General features: G+C 41.3%; 1 protein-coding gene across 5 annotated transcripts in view; it reads left to right on the forward strand.

Moving 5' to 3' along the window:
• Positions 1 to 26,619, forward strand: part of bach2 (BTB domain and CNC homolog 2) — a 252,056-nt gene that overhangs the window by 73,399 nt on the left and 152,038 nt on the right. The gene's annotated exons all lie outside the window — the stretch shown is intronic.

Here is a 26,619-nt window from a genome sequence, read left to right on the forward strand (position 1 = left end):
ATTTTGTGATCTCCCCTTTCCCATCCTCTTCCGCCTTCTCTGCCTTGGATTTCTTACAATTTCCTATTGAAAATAGCTTTGTTTCTGCAGGAACTGTTTCTATAATGTATAGAGTGTGTTGTGCTAAAACTAGTGTTTCACTTTCAGTTATAAAGCTATGTTTTACTTTTAATTATAGTGTCTTGGTTGGTTCCTTCACATCCTCCCTAGTCCTTCTCATTTCTTCCTCATTTTTCCATTGCTGAAATTGAAGAAGGACATATGATGAGTTACATTCTAATTTAATATCTGATGAGGGTTCTTCAGCTATTTTTTAAATAATTTTTTGACTTTCCATTTACCTGTTAATGAACTTGGTGCTTCAGACTGGATTGGGACTCAGATCATGTGGTGGATTGGTCCTTGAAACCTAAATAAATAAACAAAGCAGTAGGAAAAAGGAAAAGTAGAAATGACTGTCAGGAAACAACCATGTGGGGAGCATTCCCTTATGTGAACTTTGATTTCTGCACACCCTAGGCACAGGTTTATTATATCAGCAAGAAAACTAGTCCACAAAATTGCTAAAATGCTGTAGCAGATGTTGTGTCTGCCCAAGTACGCAGCATACTCAGATACCCATGCTATCAGTTTGGCACATTTTTCTTTTCTTTTCTTTTTTTAGGGAAAAGCAGCTTTGGGAAGGAAATTTGGAACTGAGAAATCTCTGTGTACTTAACCCTCTATACATTGTTTATTTTCTTTTCAAATCAGATTTGCCTCCATTTTCAATCTTGCCCCTTTTTTGAAGTCAAAAATAGATTTCCTTAATAGCAGTGGGCAACCTTGTGTGCGCCTGTGTAGATGGTAGGAATTGACATGAATGCTTTTGTGTCTCTGTCATACTGAGAATTGAGTTTGTGGTATGAATTGTGTGGACAATATGTTTGATCCTTACAGGGTTTTTTATTGCCTGTGCAGATGTGGCAAAACTGCCTCTGAGTAAACTTGGTTTAAGAAAACCCTATGAGATTCAAGAGGTTGCCTGAAGTCAAGAGACATACCCACACAGAGAGAAATGTGATGGATTGCTTGCTTTTTAATTTGGTGCATCCGCAAACCTTGTTCTATCAAGTTTGTGAATTATTCTTTTTATTTACTGCCATATTTAGATATACGTCCTGCCCTTTTATCACAAGGTTCCATGTCTCACATAATAAGATGAGAAAAGAACACTGAAGAGAAGTTGCTGATTAGTGTACATTTTTTGTGTGTGTCAGGAGCGCCTTGAGAAACTGGAAGTCTCTTCTGATGTGAGAGAATTGCCGTTTGCAAGGATGTTGCCCAGGGGACGCCCAGATGTTTTACCATCCTGTGGGAGACTTTTCTCATGTCCCCACATTAGGAGCTGGAGCTGATAGACAGGAGCTCACCTCGCTCCCCGATTCGAACTGCCAACCCTTCAGTCAGCAGTCCTGCCCACACAAGGGTTTAACCCATTGTGCCACCGGGGGCTCCTATCAGTGTAAATCAGTGGCTCTGAACATGGGGTTCCCAGATGTTTTTGGCCTACAACTCCCAGAAATTGTAGCCATTTTACAAGCTGTTAGGATTTCTGGGAGTTGAAGGCCAAAAACATCTGGGAACCCCATGTTGAGAACCACTGGTGTAAATGAAGGGTAGGGAAAGGATGGATCTAGGAACCCTGTTTTGCTGACCCCAACCCACCAACTTCCTATTTATTTTTCCTACTAAATGACCCAAAGCTATGATAAAATGTGGCTCCTCCTTCTTGAGATATAAATTTTCCTTTCTCTCATCTTTGAAATGTAATGACAGACTAATGTACTAGCAAATTGAAGGTAGGTTCAGTCACACATTTGCTGGCCAGTCAGCATGGGCCACATCTGGCTCCTGCTGCTTTTTCAAATTGAGCTATGCTTTCCGATCTTGACCATGGAAAGCGAGCTATTTGTTTTGACAGAAAATCAGGGCTCTTCCATAGCAGTTATCTTATTCTCATCACATTGTGTTTGTACATATGCTAACATAGGAGGCTTAATATTTAATAACTCACTGCCAAGTGTGTCAACAATTGAAACAGGATAATGAACCCCAAGTGATGCCAGTGTCCTTTGGTGAAAATCACTTTGGAACAGCTCAGTTGGTCATTTGCTGCTTTTTCATAGCTTCCTGAAATCGGTAAGCCCCTTATTTTTAGAGAAAAGGCTGCCCTGATTGAGTTACATACAGCGCTTTTTAATCCTTTAGAGTAGTCCCTGGAAGCCATTCAGGTACAATGAACCGACTTCGAATAACTGGAAAATCTAGGAAGTGCAATAAACTAAAGTCTATTCTAAAAGCTGTATACTTCTGTATTCAGGATAAGAATTTTAAGCAAATGTTATATTCAAATATGTGCTCCCAACATGAAATGTTTTCTTCGCAATATAAATGTCGAATTATGAAAGGTCTTGATAAGAGATGTATTCACAGTGCAATCCTGAATATGTCTACTTGAAAGAAAAATCAATTGAATGCAAATGGAGTTTACTTCCAAGTAAATGTATTTAGGCTTGCAGCCTAGATGACTGAAGCAAAATTGTTTATAAACTGGTTTATCATATTAATAATACCCATTTTGAGTACTGGTGTATTATCTCAAGAAAGCTACCTGGTTATACTTAGGCTTTGCTTGAAAAGCATGCTTCTTTTATCCTCTCCCCCCTCCGACTTTGATTGTGATAGTCTTAATCTGAATTCATGATCTGTTTACACTTACATACCTAGCTATTCAAACATGATTTATTTTAGAACATATACTTTTTCAAATTTGATCTAAGAAGTTTTCAGGGTGACAGAAAAATAATAAACATTTCCCATTTCCAGTGGTTAAAACAACTGCTAAATTGTAACGAATCAAGTGGCAGACTCTGATATGCTGTTAACAGCAATTATCTGTTGGACAAAAACTTCCATCATTTTCAGCCAGTGGTCCTGTTAACTGGGGATAATAGGAGCTATAGCCTAAACACATGTCAGGTGTGCACAGCTGATAAAGGCTGGTTTGTAGGAATTTAGGTAAGCTAAAATACAAGAGCTATGTGGCCTGGTACCTTGGGCAATGTCCATTTTGAAGACTTACAGCTGACATGAGAGCAACTGCTTAATTAACATAATTTTGAAAAATTGTCACCCTCCTTTGCTTGTTTTGTCGAAGACATTATATGAATGTGTGTAAAATGGAATCCAATGTATGAATGATTAGTGGGGAGGAGTAACAGGCACAGAGCTATTTTTCCTTTGTGGTGTGCAGTGGTTTTCCTCTGTTGGACTTGGATCATTTTTAATGCTATAATATTCTGCAATGCCTTAATATACTGTGCAATATTAGTGTGGTATGTCATACTGTGGTTCGTGGAGAAATTGCACCTTATTCTTCATATACACTTATCAGGTGACATGAAGCCAAAGTTCTCCACAAAAGCGCACAGGGCTACTTCAAAAAAAAGAAGTAGTATATTTCAGTGAGATGGATTGTGAATGCTTTGCAATCTTGCTAGATACAATTACTTAAATAAAATATTTTGGGTAACTGTTTTATAGAAATTGCTTTTTGCATTACACGAACATAACTATGAAAAGTATTATCTTAATGATAAGCAAATCACAAAGACTGTGCTGTATTATGGAAAGCTTACTGTTCCGCAACTATTTGATCCTGGTTATACGATAGTGCTTCAAAAAGGGGGTGGTTGGGGTAGTAATAAGTTGAAAATAGTTGCCCGATAAAACTCTCCAATTTAGAGAATCACCGTCTTTGTAGGAAATTCTGACTTCACTCCTGAACTTACCCAGTGAAAGACTGCTGTGGCGCAGTGGGTTAAACCCTTGTGCCGGCAGGACTGCTGAACAGGTCGGTGGTTCGAATCTGGGGAGAGCGGGTGAGCTCCCTCTGTCAGCTCCAGCTCTCCATGTGGAGACATGAGAGAAGCCTCCCACAAGGATGGTAAAAGTATCAAACATCCAGGCATCCCCAGGGCAATGTCCTTGCAAACAGCCAATTCTCTCACTCCAGAAGCGATTTGCAATTTCTCAAGTTGCTCCTGATATGAAAAAAAATCTCATTAATGCAAGTATGGTTCTGTATGCATGCCTCTTCCAACTTGTTGCCTTCCAGAAGTTTACATGAGTAATCCCCATAAAGTCCAGCAAATACTGGAAATCATAGTCCAAAACTTCTGAAGGGTCACCTCCTCTTGTCTTGCGCAGTGTCTGGAAGCTGGCTCTCCTGATGTGTACAATGACAGATGAATGGAATATTCTCCAATAAGATCAAAGCAATCTTATTATAGCTTGTAGCTGGACAACCAGGGTGCTGGTGGTGAACATCTGGAATTTTAAAAATTGTGTTCTCACACCGAACAGTCTAATGTGGAAGAATATTAGTAATGCTAGTAAATAGAAACATTTTAATAATGTGTATTTGAAACACCCCACACAAAAAAGGACTTGTGTATAAAACATTCATTACAGCAAATTACTACTTTTTAATTTTAGCAAGTGGAAAACATTGTATTGCCTTGTGTATGGTAGTGTTGTTAAGTAGGAATCAGCTGAATAATTGTCTATTTAAAATTTCTCCTACTGATGATGGTGATATTTCACCTACTATTTCACCTGATGTAAGTGGCTACCATGTAGTTTACTGCGCTTTCAAGAGTCAGCTAATAGCAAGGTTCAGAAATGTCAAATGACACCTTTTTAATTTGTTTGTGAGGCTTCACTTTGCAGCCCTCTTCCACTTTATCCATACTAGTCTGCTCACACAAGGTTTTTACCAGAGAGCATATGAAAGCAACATATAACGCAATTAAAAAGAAATGACTTGGTTAGAAACCCTTAAAGGCTTGTTGTGTTGGATTTTGGATGGTGTTTGCACATACAGCGGCTGAGGGACCCACCGTAGAGCTTGCACCACAGTAAGAAGCAGATGCTTTGCTAGAACTGAAAGGCATTTATCTCTTTTAATGAGATAACATCATTAGTGCTGACAAAGTGCTCCAAATCAATACACATAATAGACTGTTTCTATCTTTCAATAGTATATGGATTGGCGTTCTTGCGAACCATTAGAATGTGCTGAATCACAGGTTCAAGCTTGGTCTCTCCTTCTAATCTTTAGCTTTATAATCTTCATTTTAATGGGGATATAATTCAGGGAGAGGTAGAAAGGATGCAAAGAATGTGTTACATCTCCAGATCTGACAACAGAACAAAATTGCATAAGAAGCAACTTTTTGCCTGGGTTTAAGAAGGCTCGTCTTAATCTGAATGTAATTTTCTTTCCTCCTTAGTTTGCTGTCTCAGCGGGTTGCTGCCATTTTTAAGATTCCCGAATTCTATTTCCCTTCCATCCTCCATTCGCTGCTTCTTATAATACTGGGTCAATGATAGCAGCTCTGTTGGCAGACGGTGACATGCCTGACCTCGACATTGAACCATAAAGAGTGGTTGAATACAAGAGGAAATAGGATAAAGCACCAAAAGGATTGCAAAGAGCAGACTGGGTTGCCAACTCTTCTTCTTTTTCCCCTAGATGCCTTTAGATACAGTATATGCAGTGTCTTTTGTGGTGTAGGGAGAGAAGTCACAGGGAAATAAAAACTTCAAAGTTTTTCTTGATTCATCAGTTTTTTCTTTCCAAATGGAAAGCCATAGCGTGAGACTTTGGCAGTACAGAACATGTTTAAAAGGTTATAAAAACCTCAGTCCATTACCTCTTTTCTTCCACAGAACTTTTTAAAAATTGTGTGGGTGCCCGAATTGTAGGGTTTCCCCCTAGACACTTAAGGTCTAGAAAAAGTAAATTTTGATTGGGCTTTGGCATAACCACAAGACTTTGCTGTTATCTCCCACATTGCAGTGGCTGAAAATGCAATTACTTTCCAATAAGTCTAGTTAGGTTTTTTGTTTTTTTTATTTTACAGTTCCCTTGCCCTTAGGAGGGGAATTCTATTGTTGTTTGCTCAGGGCTTGGTCCCGGAGCCCTGAGTCCCTTCGGGGAGGTGGTGGAGGGGTATATAAATAAACTTATTATTATATTAAGTTGTTGTTGTTGTTGTTGTTGTTGTTGTTATATTTTTAAAGGAAATTCCCCAATCTTTTGTCCCAAATCCCATTTATAGCTTAGGTTAGGAATTTGAGCATTGAAATAAATAATGCTATGGGTCCTGGGAATCACATCTCAGTAGCTGGAAAAGAATTGGCGATTTTGCATTTGTAGGTTCTTGCTATCTTGGCAGCCATCAGATTGCTGGACACATATATCAGTTGTACTCCTGTTTTAGAATCTGCAAAATAACAGTGGCCCTGCTGTTCATGATTTCTTTCCAATGTATTTGGCAGAGAGGTTGCTTTGTTCATACTAAACTGTGCTACAGAAAAGTAGTGGAAGACTTTCTTGACACAACCCAAAAGCTACTGCCTTGTGCTCCATTATTTATTGTGTGTTGCAGGGAATTATCAAAAGAGATATATTTTGAGCAAAACCATGCAGGAAAGAAAAATATAAAACATCAAAAACATAACATGCCAATTCCTTACTTTAATATACTCCAACATTACAGGCTAAAATGGGGCTAGGCAAATAAGGGCAGGCTTGATTCTAAATGACTAGTGATCACTGGTGGCCAGTAGCTAATGGTAGTGCCTAGAGATTGCAAGAAGCAACTTAGACACACCTGTCCAGTGTATTATACTTCACTCCTTTACTTTTTGACAAATAAGATTTTCCAGTCATGGAAGGTTAGTAATGCTGACCATAAAACACAATCTATGTCAAAATACTTCAGAGCTTGATGTGTAAGAGAATGGCTGTCATTCCTCCCTTCAGTAAAAATAAAATGCTGTTAGTATAACCTGAAACCTAAAATGCAAGATGACTTAGGACTACTGTAGACAAGGGAAGTGTGATAGACAGTTGTGAGATTGTTTATCTTCCCTTAGACAATTTTATAGCAATTTGTGGTACCAGCAGCAACATTTATTCCTTCAAACCTTAAGTCACCCTCACAAACCTTCAAGAGTCTTCGTGAAGATTCAAGAAATTACAACAAGCAGCAACCAAAATAATGGAACAGGTAGAAGAAGAGGCAGCAAGGATTGACAAAATCCAATTCCTACTTCTGGAAACACTCTTGGTCCCAATGATGGAATCTGCTGTAGGATCAAACTATTCTCTCACTTCCTCTTTAACCTCATTTCATTTCACAGTGTCTGTTTACAGATAAATATAAATATATATATAGAGAGAGGCACAGTCTCACAATGAAGTTTATGGATATTTTGCTAGTTGAGTACTAATTATGGTGTTCTTGCGTCCTGGGATTCTTAGCAGAATAGTGTTATCCGTTTAGAAATGTAGGCAGCTTGATTTCCTGCCACGTCATCAGGATCTGTTCTGTGTTTCTTCAGAGGACTAAGAAATGTATTCCTTATTAATTAAATGATGGGATGTCTAGAAATTCATTCAGATAAAAGCAGGTCTTGCTTTATGTGAGCTGTGTGTTTCGCCTAAGATAAAACAATGAGTTGGAATGAGCTTTGTTACTCAATACTGGTTGGCAACGAGGACTAACACAATCAGGAGCAAGAAACAAAGTTTAGTTCAACTCTTCCTTCCCCCTATAAAAATTTACATGAACATGCAAGTGGAAAATGGCAACCTCTCTTTTGCCCAGGCTGCCTCCCATCTTACCTGTTGTTCCTGCTCTGGCTCTGATGGCAGATGCTCCTTTCTTCTGGCTCCTGGTCTACCAGTGACACTGTAGGGCTACGTGGGAGCCAATACCACACCCCAAACCCACTATGGTCATCCTGCTGCCGCCATTTTTTTCAAGGAGGCATACAAAAGGCCAGAAGCAGCACTGCAGCAAACAGAGTAGAAATCCATGTATAAATCAGTCCAAATTTTTGTTGTCAATTTTTTGTTAACATTTTTTTCAACTTATTCACAAGTATATATATGGAATACTGCTTTTGTAAATTTCCAACCTGGTATAAAACCTCAGAAAATTGCAGTTTACTCTGATAGAACTTTACCAAGCTTATATTCAGAATACCTTTTTGTGCAACCTGCAGCTCAGGTTAAAGAGAACAGTATAGAGACAAAAAAATACGGTGCATTCGAAATTAGGGAAAATCTATCATAACACATTGATGCAGAAATTCAAACTAGATGTTTCCTGTGCAGGCTTTGACATCCGATACAAACAGCATTACATTTCATTTTTTTTTAAGAAAATGATGGTTGTAAGTTATTTGTCATGCTACTGTTTCACAGCCTTATTAAAGCACAGATAGTAAGTGCTTGTATTTGTACATGTGAGAATTACAAGAACTTCACTGTGTATTTTCTTCTTTACTTGGAGTGTTCATAAATTGTAGCATGTTTTTAAAAGAAATTTTGTTTGTAGCTTGCTTGTTTAAAAGTGAAAGATACTAGAAGTCGGTTGCCATCTCTGTATACTGTTACAACCCTGTGATTTTTACCTGTGTCTCAATACAGCAGAGACCTATTTGAGTTGAGTCAGAATTATATCTGAGTATACGTTCATAGGATTGCACCATTAGGCTTCCTGTTCCGTGGATTAACCACACCAAGTCTGAATTTTTCATCGTTTAGAGAAAAAAAACCTGCAGTATTTCCAGTGTGATTAATTTAAATATTTATTTATTTTCCACATAATAGATTTGAATATATTGCCATTAATTTTAATTTTTTAGAGTGCCCCTAGAATGGGTATTGAGTTATAAAATGCAAATGCCAAGTAAACTTATGATAATATCCTCCCCCAAGCAACCTAAAAATACACTGTAAATATCTATCTTCAACTTAGAAGCAAGCATCTTTGGCAGTTTAAAGACTGAAACATTCACTAAAGCATAAGCTTTTGTAGACAAGAGCCTGATTCTTCAGATACGTGAGGTGTTGTCCTAACTCACAGGTACACAGAGACACACACACATGCATGCATGGTAGAAGGTGTGAAGGGGAGGCCGAGAAATTTCAGCATGAAAACAGAAGGAAACAACATTCAGAAAGTACAGATTATGACAGCTTTGTACTTGACAGTAGCTATTCATAAAAATAATTGGTGATAAATACAGACAGCCTGTCACTGGTAAATTGAACAACAATTCAGTTGTGCTAAGAAACCTTTATCTCAACCCCTATCTACAGCTGTCCTTCCATATTTGCAGTTTTGATTTTATAGATTTGATTTTTCATAGATTTGATTAAAATGTTCTCTCTTGGAATCTCAGTGTCTTCTAGTATGACCATATGATCAACTTCCTCCAGTCATACTCAAGGGCTTATATATATTTCTAAAGAGAACATTTTTCTCGGAATCTCTAGGTCTACTAATGTGATTCTCTGGTCAGCTTCCAGCGGAAATTGACCATAGACGATTGTGGAAGACCTAAAAATTCCTAAAGAGGTGTTCTTTCAGGTAAAAAAAAAATAGCCATTTCTTTTTTTGCATTTTTTTCATGTTCCTGGGGGCCCTGTGTGTTAACCTGGGCCTTCACATTCTGCGGCCCTCCAGGTGTTTTGGACTTCAGCTCTCTGAATTCCTGACCGTTGGACAAACTGGCTAGTACTTCTGGGAACTGGAGTCCCAAACGCCTGGAGGGCCATAGGTTGGTTAACCCCAGCAAATGTGAAAGGCTGACTAAATAAATATTTGACAATTTAATCTAAATAGCTTGAATGCAGAATAGCCCTTCTGTGAGTTGAAGGACCTCTTCATTCACAAAAGTGACTGTCATAATGTGAGAACTCATGCTCTCCTATAATGTGCATGGTAACAAGGGAATGCAGAGGGAATAGTGAATCACTTAACGTGTCCTTTTCCCTTTCTTGAACAAGAGAATCAAACTCTTTCTGCTGGAGCACCCAAGTGAAATTAATACCTGGAGTACTTATATGACTCTGAAAGATCAACCCCTGAAAATTGGAGTCCAAAGTGCCTTTTTACCCTGTGCCTTCCTTCTGTGCCCTGTTTTGGATGCTAAAGGCATGGGTGACACTAGGAGAAGGAAGATCATTCTTAGCATAGTACATTTCACAGGTTTAAACTTGATCAATCTACTTCAAGTATCCACATCACATTTCCTTAAACTGTTGTATATTACAGATAAGGTATGAGGTCAGAGAATAGTGGCCCTTGTGTTTTTTGCTGAATTCAATATGTTGCATTATTGGTTGAAGTAATAACTTGAACCGGGCATTTTCTGATTTACAGATTATTCTTTTCCTGTGAAAGAGCATAATCTATACCCATTATGCTGCATCACCATTCTGGGTCTTGATGCCCCCAAAATGCCACAATACATGTCTGTTGTTGTATGCCTTCAAATAATTTCTGACTTGGAATGACCATAAGGTGAACTTATCATGAGGTTTTCTTGGTAAGATTTGTTCAGAGGCGATTTACCTTTGCCTCCCTCTGAGACTGAGAGTCCTTGACTAGCCAGACATTACCCAGTTCCATGTTTGAGTGGGGATTCGAATGGCGATTTTAGTCTAGCACTCAAACCACCACACTTTTTGGTTCTCAGAAGTGACATATTAGGATCAAAACACACCTCTGAGACTTCAAAAAACATACGATAAGACACAAGTTTCAAATGGCAAGGGTGTCAAGACCCAGGCTGCAGAGCACCAATAACCATACACAGAGGCCAGAATCTATCTAATATCTTTATTAAGGAAATATGTAAAGTCAATAAAAATAAGTGTAGAATATAGTTCAGAAGAAGACCTTTCAGGAAAGGTCAATTATAGTCCAGGAAAACAATGTCCAATATAAAATATTAAGGTCCAAAGTTGTAATCCAGTAACCGAAACACTCACTTTGCCAAGCAAAGTGAGGGGAGATGACAAGGTCCTTTAGTCCATGAAACTTAAGCAAGGCTAGGAAGTAAACTTGATTCTTGGAACACAAGGCTTGATTCAAGGCAACAAGAAACGAGGAGCAAAAACAAGATCCGTGGTGAATTCGTGGCGAGATCCAGGAAGCAAAACAAGGTCCTGGAAGGCAAAAGCAAGGCTGGAAACGGGAACAAGAACTTGAACGCGGGAGCAGCGTAGTCCACACACAACCTACTCCCGGAGCTGACGAATTGACTCCGCAAGATTCCTACGTGGGCAAAACACCTAAGTAGGGTCTCGTTTTCCCGCCAGAGAACAATTCTCTGGGGAACCAGAACCGAAAGCCATTCTCTGAGTCCAGATGCATGACTCCCTAAAGATTCCCATGGGAAGCAGGCTTAATCAACCATTTGTTTGGCGGCGATTCTCAGGCTTCTGCGATTAGCCTGTTGAGCTCCCTTCTGTTGTTAATAATAATCACGGCGAGAAAAAGGGGGAGATTTTGGCTCAGAGCTTGTTTGGGCAACTTCTGGGAGGCAAATCTCCTGCAGGTGCAGGGGCTCCATCTCTGGCTGTGAAAGCTCCAATTCTGGCTGAAACGGTGGGAAACCTAAGTTTTCCTCTTCATCTGTCACAACAGCGCTAGGAACGGGACTACATGGCCCATGAGTCATCACACTATCCCCCTCCTCAAGCCCCCTCTCAAAAATGGGCTCTCTCCCCGAGGTGCGGGGCCGCGGCTTGGCGGGGTAGGTCTGATGGTAGCGGCGGGTTAAATCGGGGGCATGGACTGAGGAAGCGTCTTCCCAAGAGCGTTCTTTGGGGCCAAAACCCACCCAGTCAATGAGATACTGAAGGCGGCGGCGATGAAAGCGAGAATCCAAAATGTCCTGAACCTCGAACTCCTCCTCCCCATCCACCAAAACAGGAGCGGGGGCCGGCCGGTCTGCATCAGGGCGCACACCATCCGCCGGAAGGAGCAGGGAGCGATGAAACACTGGATGAATGCGCATAGAACGCGGAAGTTGAAGTTTGAAAGTCACGGGGTTAAGTTGCGCCACCACTGGATAGGGACCAATGAAACGGGCATCTAACTTCCGGCAGGGACGGTGGGAGGGCAAGAAGCGAGTGGATAGAAAAACCCGGTCTCCTACCTTGATTTCGGCCCCCGGCTGGCGATGTTTGTCAGCGTGGCGTTTATAGTCCTCCTTGGCTTGATCTAGTTGCTGGAGCAAAAGTTGTTGCACCGCTGTGAGTTCTTGCAGCCAGTCCTCTGCTGCGGGAACTTCTGAGGTTTCAATGACAGAAGGAAAGAAACGTGGATGGAAGCCGTAGTTTGCAAAGAACGGGGTTTCTTTGGTTGAAGCCTGGACACCATTGTTGTAGGCAAACTCCGACAGCGGCAACAGGGAAGCCCAATTGTCCTGCTGATAGTTTACATAACAGCGAAGGTATTGTTCCAAAGTGGCATTGGTGCGCTCAGTTTGCCCATCCGTTTGGGGATGGTGAGCCGAAGATAAACGAGAGTCTATGCCCAATAGTTTTTGTAGTGCTTTCCAGAAACGAGAGGTGAATTGGGACACACGGTCAGTGACCAAACTCTTGGGCAATCCATGTAATCTGAAAACATGCTGAAGGAATAAATCTGCAGTCTCCTTGGCCGTGGGGAGGCCATTGCAGGGAATGAAATGGGCTAATTTGGTAAAAAGGTCCACCACCACTAGGATCGTGGTGAATCCAAAGGAAGGTGGTAGGTCAGTGATAAAATCCGCAGAAATTATTTCCCATGGACGGGATGGTGTAGGAAGGGGATGCAGTAGCCCTGAGGGCTTTTCCCTTCTTGTCTTGGAACGCTGGCATACCGGGCAGGTATTGACATAATTTTCCACATCCTTGCGGATCTTGGGCCACCAGAAATCTCTTAGGATCAAATGCATGGTTTTAAATAGTCCGAAATGCCCTGCTGGCTTGCAGTCATGACACAGACAAAGTGCCTTTTCCCTGCCCGGTCCGGGAGGGATGTAGACGTGATTTCTATAGCAAAGTAACCCATCCTTAAGCGAGAAGGGAAATTGTAGTCCTTGACGAAGTTGATCTTGAGCCCAGGCATCCGCCTGTTGACTGGCCCTGATTTCCTGAGCACAAAGGGGCCCTGGAGAAGAGGGAGTTGATTCAATTGGAGTGGATTTGGTGTTCCCCACTGTGAGCGTGGCAAAGTTCTCGGGCTGCAGCAATTGGGATTCAAAGGTCTCTCTGCGCCCTGCAGCGTATTTTGGTTTCCGTGATAGAGCATCTGCTTGCTTGGTCTGAGCTGGGGTTACATAATGAATCTGGAAGTCAAAACGTTCAAAGAATAAAGCCCAGCGCTGTTGCCTCTGATTTAACTTGCGGGCAGTTCTTAGATGCTCTAGATTCCGATGATCAGTATGGACCTCAATGGGGAATTTGGCCCCTTCTAACCAATGTCTCCAAGTTTCAAAGGCTGCCTTTATGGCCAAAAGTTCTTTTTCCCAAATAGTGTAATTTCTCTCTGGGGCTGTTAGTTGACGGGAGTAAAAGGCACAAGGGTGAAGATGACCTCCCACTGGTTGCAAGAGTACAGCCCCAATTGCCACATCGGAGGCGTCAGCCTGCACAACAAAAGGGGTTTTAGGATCTGGGTGCTGAAGGATTGGCTGGGACGTGAATAATTTCTTTAGTTGCTGGAACCCTTTCTCTGCTTGTTCCGTCCAGCGGAAGGGCTGTTTCCCACGGATGCAGCTGGTGATTGGATCAGACCAGCGGGCAAAGTCTGGAATGAACTTGCGGTAATAGTTCGCGAACCCCAAGAAACGCTGCACCTCTTTCTTGTTGGTTGGCGCCCGCCATTCCAATACTGCTGAAACCTTTGCCGGGTCCATGGAGAGCCCTAGTGGTGAGACACGGTATCCCAGAAAATCTACCTCTTGTAGATCAAAAGCGCATTTTTCCAGCTTGGCATAAAGTCCATGATCCCGCAATCGTTGTAACACCATTCTGACGTGGTTCTCATGTTCCGATTGTGATCTAGAAAACACCAAAAAATCGTCCAGGTAGATGATCAAGAACCGATCTAGATAATCCTGAAATATCATTGACAAAATGCTGGAACGTTGCGGGAGCTCCACATAAACCATAATTCATGACCAGGGACTCGAATAATCCGAATTTAGTTTGGAAGGCGGTTTTCCACTCGTCCCCCTCCCTGATGCGAACTAGATTATAAGCCCCCCGAAGATCCAGCTTGGTGTAAACCTTGGCCCCTCGAAGCCGATCTAATAGGTCCGAGATCAAAGGCAGGGGATAACGGTTCCGCCTAGTGATATTGTTCAATGCTCTATAGTCTACCACCAAGCGTAGGTCCCCTGACTTCTTTTTCACAAACATCACTGGGGAAGCGGCTGGGGATTGAGAGGGTCTGATGAACCCCTTGCGGAGGTTTGACTCTATGAACTCCCTGAGAGCTTCTTGCTCTGGTTCAGTCAGGGAGTAGAGATGTCCTCGCGGGATCGGGGGCCCCTCCACCAAGTCAATGGCACAATCATAAGGCCTATGCGGGGGCAGTTTCTCGGCTTCCTTCTCATTGAAAACATCCCAAAAGTCTGAGTATTTCTTGGGCAAGGTGATGATGGATTCAGCGTCTGTGGCATGGCAGACCTTGGCTACAAGACAATGGTTTTGGCAATATTTAGAAGCAAACTGCAGTTCTCTGTTGGTCCAAGAGATGCTGGGGTCGTGGAGTGTCAGCCATGGGATCCCTAGAATCACAGGGAAATGAGGAACCTCGGTAACAAAGAAGGAAATCTCTTCCATATGTTCCCTTATCCACATTCTGGTGGGTTCAGTCCATTGGCTTACTGGACCTGTCTTTAGGGGGCGGCCATCTATGGCTTGCACCACCCGGGCGTTCTTGAAATCGTGATACTGTAATCCCAGAGAGTCGGCATACTCTCTATCAATGAAATTGTTTGTCGCTCCTGAGTCTATCATGGCATGGATCATGACGGGTCCTTTTTTCGCTGACCACAAGGTGACCACTAGGAGAAATAGGACCCCGGTTGGCGGCTCTTGAGTGGGGTTTTTGACCGGGTTGGCGAGCCTCTCTACGCCCGGTCGCTGGCTTCCCCTGCCGGCTTTGCGCCAGCCGCCTCGGCCGTCTCCGTCTCCACGGAGGACGCCGCCGCCAGTCGAGCGGCGGGCTTTCCTTTGGCTGGACACTCTCTGGCAAAGTGGCCCCCGTTTCCGCAGTACCAACAGAGGTTTAAACGTTGGCGGCGGGCCTTTTCGGCAACATCTAGTCTGGGACGCACATTGCCCAACTGCATCGGCACCTCCTCGCTTCCTCTGGGGTATGGGGCTGGTGGCGGGGGTCTCCACACTGGACGCGGCTGGATGCCGGCGGGAGCGGGAGGTTTTGCTCCAGCTCTTCCACTCTGGCCTCGGGTCCACTGCTTTCTGTTGGCAAGCATGACTTCAGCTCGTAAACATTGATCAATGAGTCTTTCAAGAGAGTTTGGAGGGTCCACCTTGGAGATTTCTTCCAACATCTCGATGTTGAGACCCTCCCGAAACTGTCCTCTGAGGGCTATGTCATTCCAACCGGTGTTGTGAGCCAGCACTCGGAACTCAGCTATGTACTGGGACAAGGGCCTGTCCCCTTGGGAAAGGCGCCGGAGTTTGTGGCCGGCCGCCTCTAAATTGTCCTCGATCCCCCAAGTTGCCTTAAGGTGATCCAAGAAGTTTTGCGCTGAACTTAAGTGTGGGGAGGCTTGATCGAACAGCGCCGTCGCCCAGTTGGCCGCTGGCCCGTCTAGGAGACTGTAAATCCACGCCACCTTGATGTCTTCTTGGGGAAACTCGGCATTACGGGCTTCTAGGTATGCCTGGCATTGGCGACGGAAAACATGAACCTTGGAAGCTTCTCCAGAAAACTTGGTTGGCAACGCCAGGGCAGGGAGACGGGTTCCGCGTTCCTTCAAGCCCCGTATTTCCCCCTCCTGCGTATGGAGCATATCACGGATTCTGTCCACTTCATCCTTGGAAATGGTGTAGCTGAGTGGTTGGTCACCCGGTCCGGCTCCGGTAGACATTCTGGCCAAGGTTGATTGGTGCTTAGGGTGGCGGAGTCAAACTGTCAAGACCCAGGCTGCAGAGCACCAATAACCATACACAGAGGCCAGAATCTATCTAATATCTTTATTAAGGAAATATGTAAAGTCAATAAAAATAAGTGTAGAATATAGTTCAGAAGAAGACCTTTCAGGAAAGGTCAATTATAGTCCAGGAAAACAATGTCCAATATAAAATATTAAGGTCCAAAGTTGTAATCCAGTAACCGAAACACTCACTTTGCCAAGCAAAGTGAGGGGAGATGACAAGGTCCTTTAGTCCATGAAACTTAAGCAAGGCTAGGAAGTAAACTTGATTCTTGGAACACAAGGCTTGATTCAAGGCAACAAGAAACGAGGAGCAAAAACAAGATCCGTGGTGAATTCGTGGCGAGATCCAGGAAGCAAAACAAGGTCCTGGAAGGCAAAAGCAAGGCTGGAAACGGGAACAAGAACTTGAACGCGGGAGCAGCGTAGTCCACACACAACCTACTCCCGGAGCTGACGAATTGACTCCGCAAGATTCCTACGTGGGCAAAACACCTAAGTAGGGTCTCGTTTTCCCGCCAGAGAACAATTCTCTGGGGAACCAGAACCGAAAGCCATTCTCTGAGTCCAGATGCATGACTCCCTAAAGATTCCCATGGGAAGCAGGCTTAATCAACCATTTGTTTGGCGGCGATTCTCAGGCTTCTGCGATTAGCCTGTTGAGCTCCCTTCTGTTGTTGATAATAATCACGGCGAGAAAAAGGGGGAGATTTTGGCTCAGAGCTTGTTTGGGCAACTTCTGGGAGGCAAATCTCCTGCAGGTGCAGGGGCTCCATCTCTGGCTGTGAAAGCTCCAATTCTGGCTGAAACGGTGGGAAACCTAAGTTTTCCTCTTCATCTGTCACAACAGCGCTAGGAACGGGACTACATGGCCCATGAGTCATCACAAAGGGTTTGGCACATGTTTTGGCAGAATTAGAAGTGGTAAACCATCCATTTGGAGTGGTTTCAGAGCTAAAAACAGAGCACGGAGTTACAAAGCAACAGATCCTAGTGACTACAATAGATACCAATAACTTTTTATTTCAAAAATCTCCTTTGAAACAAGCCCGTGGGCAAGCCCACTTAATTTCAACATCTCCTCTGGCCCTCCTTTTTCTGTAAGGACAAATGTGTCATCATTCAGTATTCTTGTCTATACAAGAGGGTTCAGCAAAGTTTTATTGTCTTACATAATTGTCTACACCATTAAGTATTTTATAAACACTAATTAAATTAAATCCCACACTATTCCAGTTGTTGTTAACTGCTAAGCAAGCTACTATTATACTTGTTACCCAGATGAATAAATAAGGGCATAAATAGGTCACATCTACCATAGAAACCACAATGACTTAGCGACAGATCTATTTATAGACACAAGATTTTTTTTGACTCATCACTTTCCTTACCTTTTATGATAATGTAATTTGCAGAAGTGTATCGTTGTGCCTTCCATAATGAGGAAAGCGAACTAATGGGAAATTATGCTGATCACTTAAGAAATGCTCTGGATTCTTTCCTGGCTGCAGGTCTCTAGTGCATATAGTTTGGTTCTTGTATTCTGCAAAATGCTGAAAGGAGCAGTGATGTAGTTTTAGCAGAGGATGTCAGAGTGTGATATAAGCCCTTCCACTCTCCACATATTGGGAGCTAAGAGAAGAGGACTGTATCCATACACTGAAAATTATAGCAGTTTGACACCACATTAACCGCTATGGTTCATTGTTACGTAAATTTGGGATTTCTAATTTTGTGAAATATTTACCCTTCTCAGTTGGATATAGCACACGTATTATTTGATTGTAAATTGTATCAGAAGATGAAAGACTTGTACCTTGGTCCATATATCAAATGGACAATGTATTGGGAATCTCACATCAAAAAAACATATTTTATGTGTAGCCAAGACCAAAAAATAACATATAAAACAGCTCTGTATTTAAGCGAAACAATACGTTTGAGAACCACATATGTGGGGTTGATCGGGGTAAATCGTAGTGGTGATAAGGACATATGATGTAGATATTCAGTTTATATTTATTTACTGTATTGTTATAAGTGTCTTATTTTAACTTACTACATAGAGTGTAATCAAGTCTTATCAAGCCTTTTTGTTTGGTTTGGTATTGTAATATAGCCTAAGGGCTAATCAGTAAAATGTATTATTATTATTTTATTTTATGACACAGCAAACAAGATAGATATGCTGGATTTTGTATCACAAAATCACAAGTCTAACACTTCCCAAGTGTGTGATGTATTATTATTATTATTATTATTATTATTATTATTATTATTATTATTATTATTCTCAGTCAGAAGGCCCTGTCACCACAGCAAACCACAAACCCCAGGATTCCATAGGATGGAGCTATAGAAACTAAACTGGTGTCAATCTGCTATAATTCTGCAATGTGGATGGTCTCTAGGACAAGCCAGTAGGGGTAAGCAGTAAAAGTATATGTTGGCAATTTATTGAGCCAAACAAGTTGTCATCTTCTGATAAGCAATTTGAACAAATCAGGTGAAATCATGGACAGATGAGAGGTAGGGAAGAATAACAATGAGAGGTGCAAACGTTTTAAATGCAAAATTAAGGGAAAGGGCTGACTTTGGCTCCTTGTGTAGGAGTGATGCATAGGATGTGGTTTGCAGCACAGTGTGTACGCAGGAGAAGGGCATCGTATTGGTAGCAAATAGCAGCCTGTCGCCCTGAAGAGAAGGGTACAGTGTCCTGAAGACATATGCTTTTTGTGTGGGAAGGAACCTGTTTTGTCACCACCTCCCAACTGCAGGTCTTGGCATGGCAAGAGGAGCTACAGACAAAACTTTTCAGGACAAGGGAGGAGGTGTGAACTTCTTTCACTAAGTGCTTCCAGTGTTTCTTTTTATTGGGTTGAGCAACAATGTTGAAAAATAATAATTAGTGATAATATAGTTCTGTGTAATATAAATCATTCCAGGTATTGGGTGATTAAAATGAACACTGTCACTTTTAAATTGCTTTGATTCACCCTGCTGTCCATATTATTGCCACTTCAGAGGTTGTGTACATAATATACTTGGCATACTTTTATTAAATTACCAGAACATTTCTCAATACCTCCTAAGCAAAAAGATTCCTATCCTTTGTTTGATACAGGGAAGTACAGGCTCAGTAGTTGGTTGTGACACTACGCAAGGAACATGGGAGCATAGCTATAAGTAAGTTCAACAATACTATATACTTTTTGCATTGGAAATTGCCATGAGGCTGGCTTAAATAAAGCAAAGAAGTACCTATTGTCTTGAGGGATACTGTGTGGTTAACAATTGTGTGACGGGCAGAGATCTTGAAGTGCTCCTTTCCACAGCATATGCACTGATGGGAGCAGCAGCATCCCAGTAAATTTCTGCCTGGATAGACTCATGCAGCAGAGAAATGCCAGGAAGACGAGGAGCAGCAGTTGAACCCAAAGTCAAGAGTTGGACCTATGCTGAATGCAGTATGAGGGGGCGTGTGGGTTGTTTTGGGTTTTTGTTTCCACTAACCAGCTAATTCTAATTTTAAACTCAGTCCTTAGCACAGTGAACTAATCTTAAACTCAGACCATGGCACAAATTAAAATTGACAAATGGAAATCTGATAGCATTTTGCTTAAAATGCTCTCAGCAAAAAGCCCTTTTTTGAAGGGGATGGGGCCACTTTTGCCTTTGGAACCACAACAGGTAGCAATATTAGCGTATCCCAAATGAGGCGGCATCATTTCTGGTGACTCTTTTGACCCAAAAGTGAACAGGAAATAGTTCTTTGCAAAAGAGTTTGGGGAAGTAAATAGGTCAACTATTAGATCTGTATGTGGTTGGGGCAGTTTTGAGGTCTGAAAACCATTCCTAATTTGCTTGAAAAAGCATACCAAAATGTGTTCTCCCATGGATTTACTGGTTCTGTGGCCACATGCAACCCATGAGGTCATCTGGTGAGGCCCTGCTCTCGGTCCCACCTGCCTCACAGGTGCAGCTGGTGGGAACGAGGGACAGGGCCTTCTCGGTGGTGACTCCTCAGCTGTGGAACACCCTCCCCAGAGATATTCGACAAGCTCCAGCATTTTTGGGCTTCAGAAGAGCCCAAAAACATGGTTATGTGCTCAGGCTTTTAATGAATAATGGCAAAGATGACACGGACTGTCTTATGGCTAAAGCACGAGGTTTTTGTGGACAAATGGATCTGACTATTTGTTTTAAAATTGTTTTAAAATTTTTATATTGTATTTAATAGTTTTAATTGATTTTATGTACTGATCTTGTGTAGGCATTGAATTACTGCCATTACTGAGTCCCTTCGGGTGAGAAGGGCGAGATATAAATGTTGGAAATAAATAAATAAATAAATAAATGAGCCTCACTTTCCTTAGGTGTAATACTGAAGCTTGGTTTGATTCACTGGATAAAAACTGGATAAAAAATTCATTTTGGTTTGATTTTGAAGAATTGAATCTGCAAATTACAGATTTGGGGTAGAAAGAACATGATTTTAAAAAAAATCAAAGTTTGAGCCAAAGTGAAACTCACAGATTTTCCTACACTGATGAATAGCATGTGGATCAAGTTCTAATTTCCCCTTCCTAACTAGGGCAGGAAGTTGTTTGCTGGCATTCTTTGCAAGACTGTGGTTTTGCAATACTGACTAAAAGCAGATCAGGTCCTTAAAACTCTTTTAAAATATTTTCCCAATCTCTGAAATAGCAGCATAATTGGAAATCGACTCATCTCCATCAATATTTCCTCCCGCCCCAATATGATAGCCACTCAACCAACCTTCTATCATTTATTCTCATGAAAAGCCAACTCTGATTTTGTTTTTCTACCCGCAGTTATCCAGCAGCTTCTATTTCTGTTAAACTTTGGAAGAGGGAGAGATGGGAAATAGGACCACACTTTGGCTTATTTGATTGAATGGATTATGGACTGGAGGAAAAAAGAAGGGACAAAAACAGATTTTGACCAAATTTTAAAGTGAAAATTAGAAAAGGAGATAAGGTCTTATGGGTTTTATATACAATAAATTAATTGGGGAAAAAATTTAAATTGAAACAAACATTGCCTGAGATATGGAAAGAGGACTTGAACAGTAACAAGTTAGACATCAAACATTGGATCAACTCAATCAAAAAAATAAAATATATAAGGACCAAAGAAATGCAGAGGAAAATATTGTCCAAATGATATAGAACCCCAAGCAAAATAGCTTACATAACTGAGTTAACAACAAAATTAAATTGGCACAGATATGGAGGGATTGGCTCCTATATTCATATGTGTTGGGACTGCGACAAAGTACAAGAATTCTATAACAAGGTAAAGAAGGAAATGGAAGAATTAATAGGGCACAAATTGGAGTTGAATAAAAAAGAATTTTTCACCAGGAAAGTAGAGAGGAAGGGCCAAAATTATAAAATATATGACAGTTACCGCCCAAGCAACTGTGCTTAGCTTAGCGATCCCTCGTAGTTCGAGGACAATTGTCTTCCATCTCTGTTGTCTTGGGGGGGTGTCCGTAGGTGGCTGAAGAGACCTATTCTTGATCTGCATGTTCTCCTGCAATGAGGACATTGGTTTACACAAACCCTATGAGGAGCGGCTTAAAGAACTGGGCATGTTTAGCCTGCAGAAGAGAAGGCTGAGAGAAGACATGATAAGGTAAAGGTAAAGGTTTCCTCTGACGTTAAGTCCAGTTGTGTCTGACTCTGGGGGTTGGTGCTCATCTCCATTTCTAAGCCAAAGAGCTGGCGTTGTCCGTAGACACCTCCAAGGTCATGTGGCCGGCATGACTGCATGGAGCGCCTATTGATCTACTCAGATTGGCATGTTTTCGAACTGCTAGGTTGGCAAAAGGGAGACATGACAGCCATGTATAAATACGTGAGGGGAAGTCATAGGGAGGAGGGAGCAAGCTTATTTTCTGCTGCCCTGCAGACTAGGACACGGAACAATGGCTTCAAACTACAGGAAAGGAGATTCCACTGGAACATCAGGAAGAACTTCCTCACTGTGAGGGCTGTTCGACAGTGGAACTCTCTGCCCCTGTGGTGGAGACTCCTTTGGAGGCTTTTAAGCAGAGGCTGGATGGCCATTTGTTGGGGGTGCTTTGAATGCGATTTCCTGCTTCTTGGCAGGGGGTTGGACTGGATGGCCCATGAGGTCTCTTCCAACTCTACTATTCTATGATTCTATGATTCCAGGTGGAAGGCGGTCCCAGTCAGGGTTGGCTTGACAGGTCTTCCTCTTGGCATGGTTCTCCCTTAAGCCCTCCATTCATGCTTCTTCGAACTCTGCAGCACTGCTGGTCACAGCTGACCTCCAATTAGAGCACTCAAGAGCCAGGGCTTCCCAGTTCTCAGTGTCTATGCCACAGTTTTTAAGGTTGGCTTTAAGCCCATCTTTAAATCTCTTTTCCTGCCCACCAACATTACGTTTCCCGTTCTTGAGTTCGGAGTAGAGTAACGGCTTTGGGAAACGGTGATTGGGCATTCGGACAATGTGGCCAGTCCAGCAGAGTTGATGGCGTAGGAGCATCGCTTCAATGCTGGTGGTCTTTGCTTCCTCAAGCACGCTGACATTTGTCTGCCTGTCTTCCATTTTCTAATGGTACACCATTAAGTTGTATTCCTGGCTTTGCAGAGGGATTAGCTGGTGCCTGTTGGAAGAGCACTTTGGTTTTCTCGATGTTCAGTGAGAGGCCGAGCTTCTCGTATGCTTCTGCGAAGGTGTTTAGAGTAGCTTGTAGGTCTTCTTCTGAATGCGCACAGACTACGTTGTCATTGGCATATTGGAGTTCTATAACAGATGTTGTGGTGACCTTGGTTTTGGCTCTCAGTCTGCTGAGGTTGAGTTGGAAAGAACATGAGAAGTGGGAATTTAAAAATGGTTCGAATGGTTAGCAGATTTTATGCTCCAGGATTACAACCTCGAAAGGAAAACCAAATATACATCAGGTTGAATCAAGAAGTGGGATCTGAAATGGGGAAGATTGATAGAGTAAAAGGAAAAGGAAAATACAAAGAACTGAATCACATGCTCTCCACAACTGATCCATTAAAATAAAATTTGATTGAAGGAAAATACTGCTCCCGGAGGGAGGGGGAGAGGGGGGAGGAAGGGGAGTAATACCGTTAGGCACTTGTGGAAGATAAACGCGGAATCGGTAATATTAAGAAAATAAGTGGATAATCATCTGTTCGTACTATGAAATGGTTACTGAAATTGACATTATTCTACCTGTGTTTATAATAATAAATACAGTAGAGTCTCACTTATCCAACATTCGCTTACCCAACGTTCTGGATTATCCAACACATATTTGTAGTCAATGTTTTCAATACATTGTGATATTTGGGTGCTAAATTCGTAAATACAGTAATTACTACGTAGTATTACTGCATATTGAACTACATTTTCTGTCAAATTTGTTGTGTAACATGATGTTTTGGTGCTTAATTTGTAAAATCATAACCTATTTTGGTGTTTAATAGGCTTCTCCTTAATCTCTCCTTACTATTCAACATATTCACTTATCCAACGTTCTGCCAGCCCGTTTATGTTGGATAAATGAGACTCTACTGTAAATACATTTTTAAAAATTGATTGAATGGCTGTTTTGGGGGCTCTTCCAGGTATTTTTAATTTAGGGACCATGATGAGAAAGCTAGCAGTGTCTGGCTGTTTTGAATCGGTGACCCTCATAATACGAGCTTGTGCCCGAACCTGTTGCAAAACATACTGGCATATTTCTGCTTGTTAGCTTCAATGTCTGTTCTTTATTACACACAGCTCATCTCCATACCCGCTGAGCAACAATAGTTTCCCGAATACCCCAAATTCAAGCAACTATTTTCTCTTCCCCTCCCCATACCCGTTTCCTATTTGTGTCATGTCATTTTTAGATGGGAAACCCTGAGGGCAAGGCTTGTCTTGTCTTGTTTTTATTGATGAGTAAGCCACTCTGCCCTGGGTGTCTTTCCAACTATAGAGCAGAATATAGATGCTCTACAATAAATAATCTTCCTTGACAAGATAGAGTAGATTCAGGATTGACTCAAGGGCAGCCAATCAGTGCCCTTTTTCCAATAGACAAGGCTGTAGTGCTGTGATGGACAGCATAACTAGCTATTCACGGTTGTGCAAATGTAAACAAGAGGATGTACCTGGATTGCAAATGTAGTAGAGCAGAGCTGAGATGCCTGCCTGAGAGCTGTGTGAATGCCTGGGATTAGGGACTTGTAATTTTTTATAAAACAAGAAAATGAAGAAGTACTTAACAATGAAGATACAACACATTTCATTTAGTAAAGCTAAACAGTCTTCTAACTCTGCAAACCTCTTCCATCATAGTTGTGTCTGACAGCTTCACAATCTTAGTGCTAATGAGTATGCCTCTGTATCTGAAGGAGAGAATAACCTAGGAATAACAGAAAGAAACTTATACTATTGCCCTGTGCATGGTTAGGCTGCTTAAACCCCACCGAATTGGATGGGATTGAAACAGTCTAAACATGTGCAGGATTGCAGCCTTTATCCCCCTAGAAATAAATTATTGTGTAGTGCAGCATAAAAATGATGTGCCGGTGAACACTGAAAGTAAGATTACCTTCTGTCTTTTTATCATGAAAACAGAAAGGAGGGGAGGAGGGAAGATGAGAGATTTATGGTGCATTCCTTTCAAGCTGACCAAGCAGTTTAGAAGAGATTCAACTAATGATTTATTTCTAGAGAAGAAATTGTTCTTGATGAAATGTCATTAATTGCTTAATTATTTGAGCCAGAAATTATACTCAGCAATTTGTTCATCTTTTATGTGGTTGCATTTAAGTAATTCTCAATGAATGCATCCTTGTGTTAGAAGGCTATGATGAAGCTGCAAAGGAAAGAAATCCCTTGCATATTGCTCTTGGTCCACTCTCAGAATTTGTGCATATGTGGACAAAAATGTTTTCATTCTTTGGCTTTGGTACTTTAAATAGTGGTTGCAATTATAATTATTTTGTGTGTAGTAGATATTGGGAGAAGCAGGCTAAACAAAGATTGTGCCAAATGAACTCTTCAGGTAAGTATATGTCAGATGGAAAACCTAATATGGAATGGATAAAAAATGCACACAGTTGGCTTCATGCACTTCCTTGCTTAACTTGCACAGACTCTTTGGAAGTGTGGGATTGTGTGTCTGTGTGATGGAGGAAGAAGAGTTATGAATAAGAGAGAATTAGGCCACAGTGCTGAATAGTAGCTACTACAGTACCTTTGCAACATGATACTGTGTTTGCTTCAGAGAAAATGTCATTGATATTAGCAGGGCTTACTTCTAAAGAACTGCGTTATTGCTTGGTATCATCCATTTTTATACCATACTATAAAGTTGCCTTTATGAATGTTAACCACATCTTAAGAATATTCTGCCACTTTCCTATATTGTGAAAAAATACAATTTTGCCTATAGATTTGTTGTGACAAGTATAAAGATGGCAGCTGTTTGTAGTATAATATGTTCAGTTGTCATTAAGAGGCCATAGCCTCCTTGTTTCCCAGTATTGAAAGAAAAGGGAGAATGAATTCACCCTTCATGTTGGCTTCTACAGCTTCACTTTTCAAACTTGTCATAAAATGCTTCATATGGAAAATTCTCAGTGAATCAAGAATAAATTTGCTAGGTGGTATGAATGCTATATTTGTCTAATACTTTCTAATTGGAGGGGGCATGGAGGAAGGAAATGGTGTGATAATAAATTTAAAAGAAACAAATCCTAGCAAGTACAAATCTGGTCTCTGGACTGGCATTGATTTTGTGTCATCCTGGCATTTACAGAGAGAAATCTATCCTTCAACGTTTTATTCATTTGGTGTAGGTCTGACTTTGCACTTCTAGTATCAAAGGGAGATACTGAAATTATTACAAGCTCTTATCAATTGTGAATGAAAATGTAATGGATGAAATGATGTATAAAGAAGGGGGAAATGGAAGAGGAATCTTTAGAATATTATCTCTTTATTTATTAAAGATAGCAATACCAGTTAAACTAATTGACAAGAGTACTGCCATTTTTCTTCTAATATATTTCAATGTCATTATACATTATACTCAATTCACCCTTTCATTTTTGTAAGACCTATACTAGGATACTACCGTATATACTTGAATGTAAGCCAACCCAAATAAAAGCTGAGGCACTTAATTTTACCACAAAAAACTGTGAGAACTTATTGACTCGAGTATAAGACGAGGATAGGAAATGCAGTAGCTACTGGTAAATTTCAAAAATAAAAATAGATACCAATAAAATTACATTAATTGAGGTATCAATAGGTTAAATGTTTTGAATATTTACAAAACTGTAATTTAAGATAAAAGTAAGACTTTAATAAGATAGGACTGTCCAACTCTGATTACCTATATACTCGAGTATAAGCTGACCCAAATATAAGCCGGCCAGGACACTCACTTGAGTATAAAATGGAATGGGAGCTTTTTCATTCCTAAAAAGGGCTGAAAAACTCAGCTTATACTTGAGTATA

The sequence above is a fragment of the Anolis carolinensis genome, chromosome 1 (assembly GCF_035594765.1).
Source record: "Anolis carolinensis isolate JA03-04 chromosome 1, rAnoCar3.1.pri, whole genome shotgun sequence".
NCBI classification, from domain to species: Eukaryota; Metazoa; Chordata; class Lepidosauria; order Squamata; family Dactyloidae; genus Anolis; species Anolis carolinensis.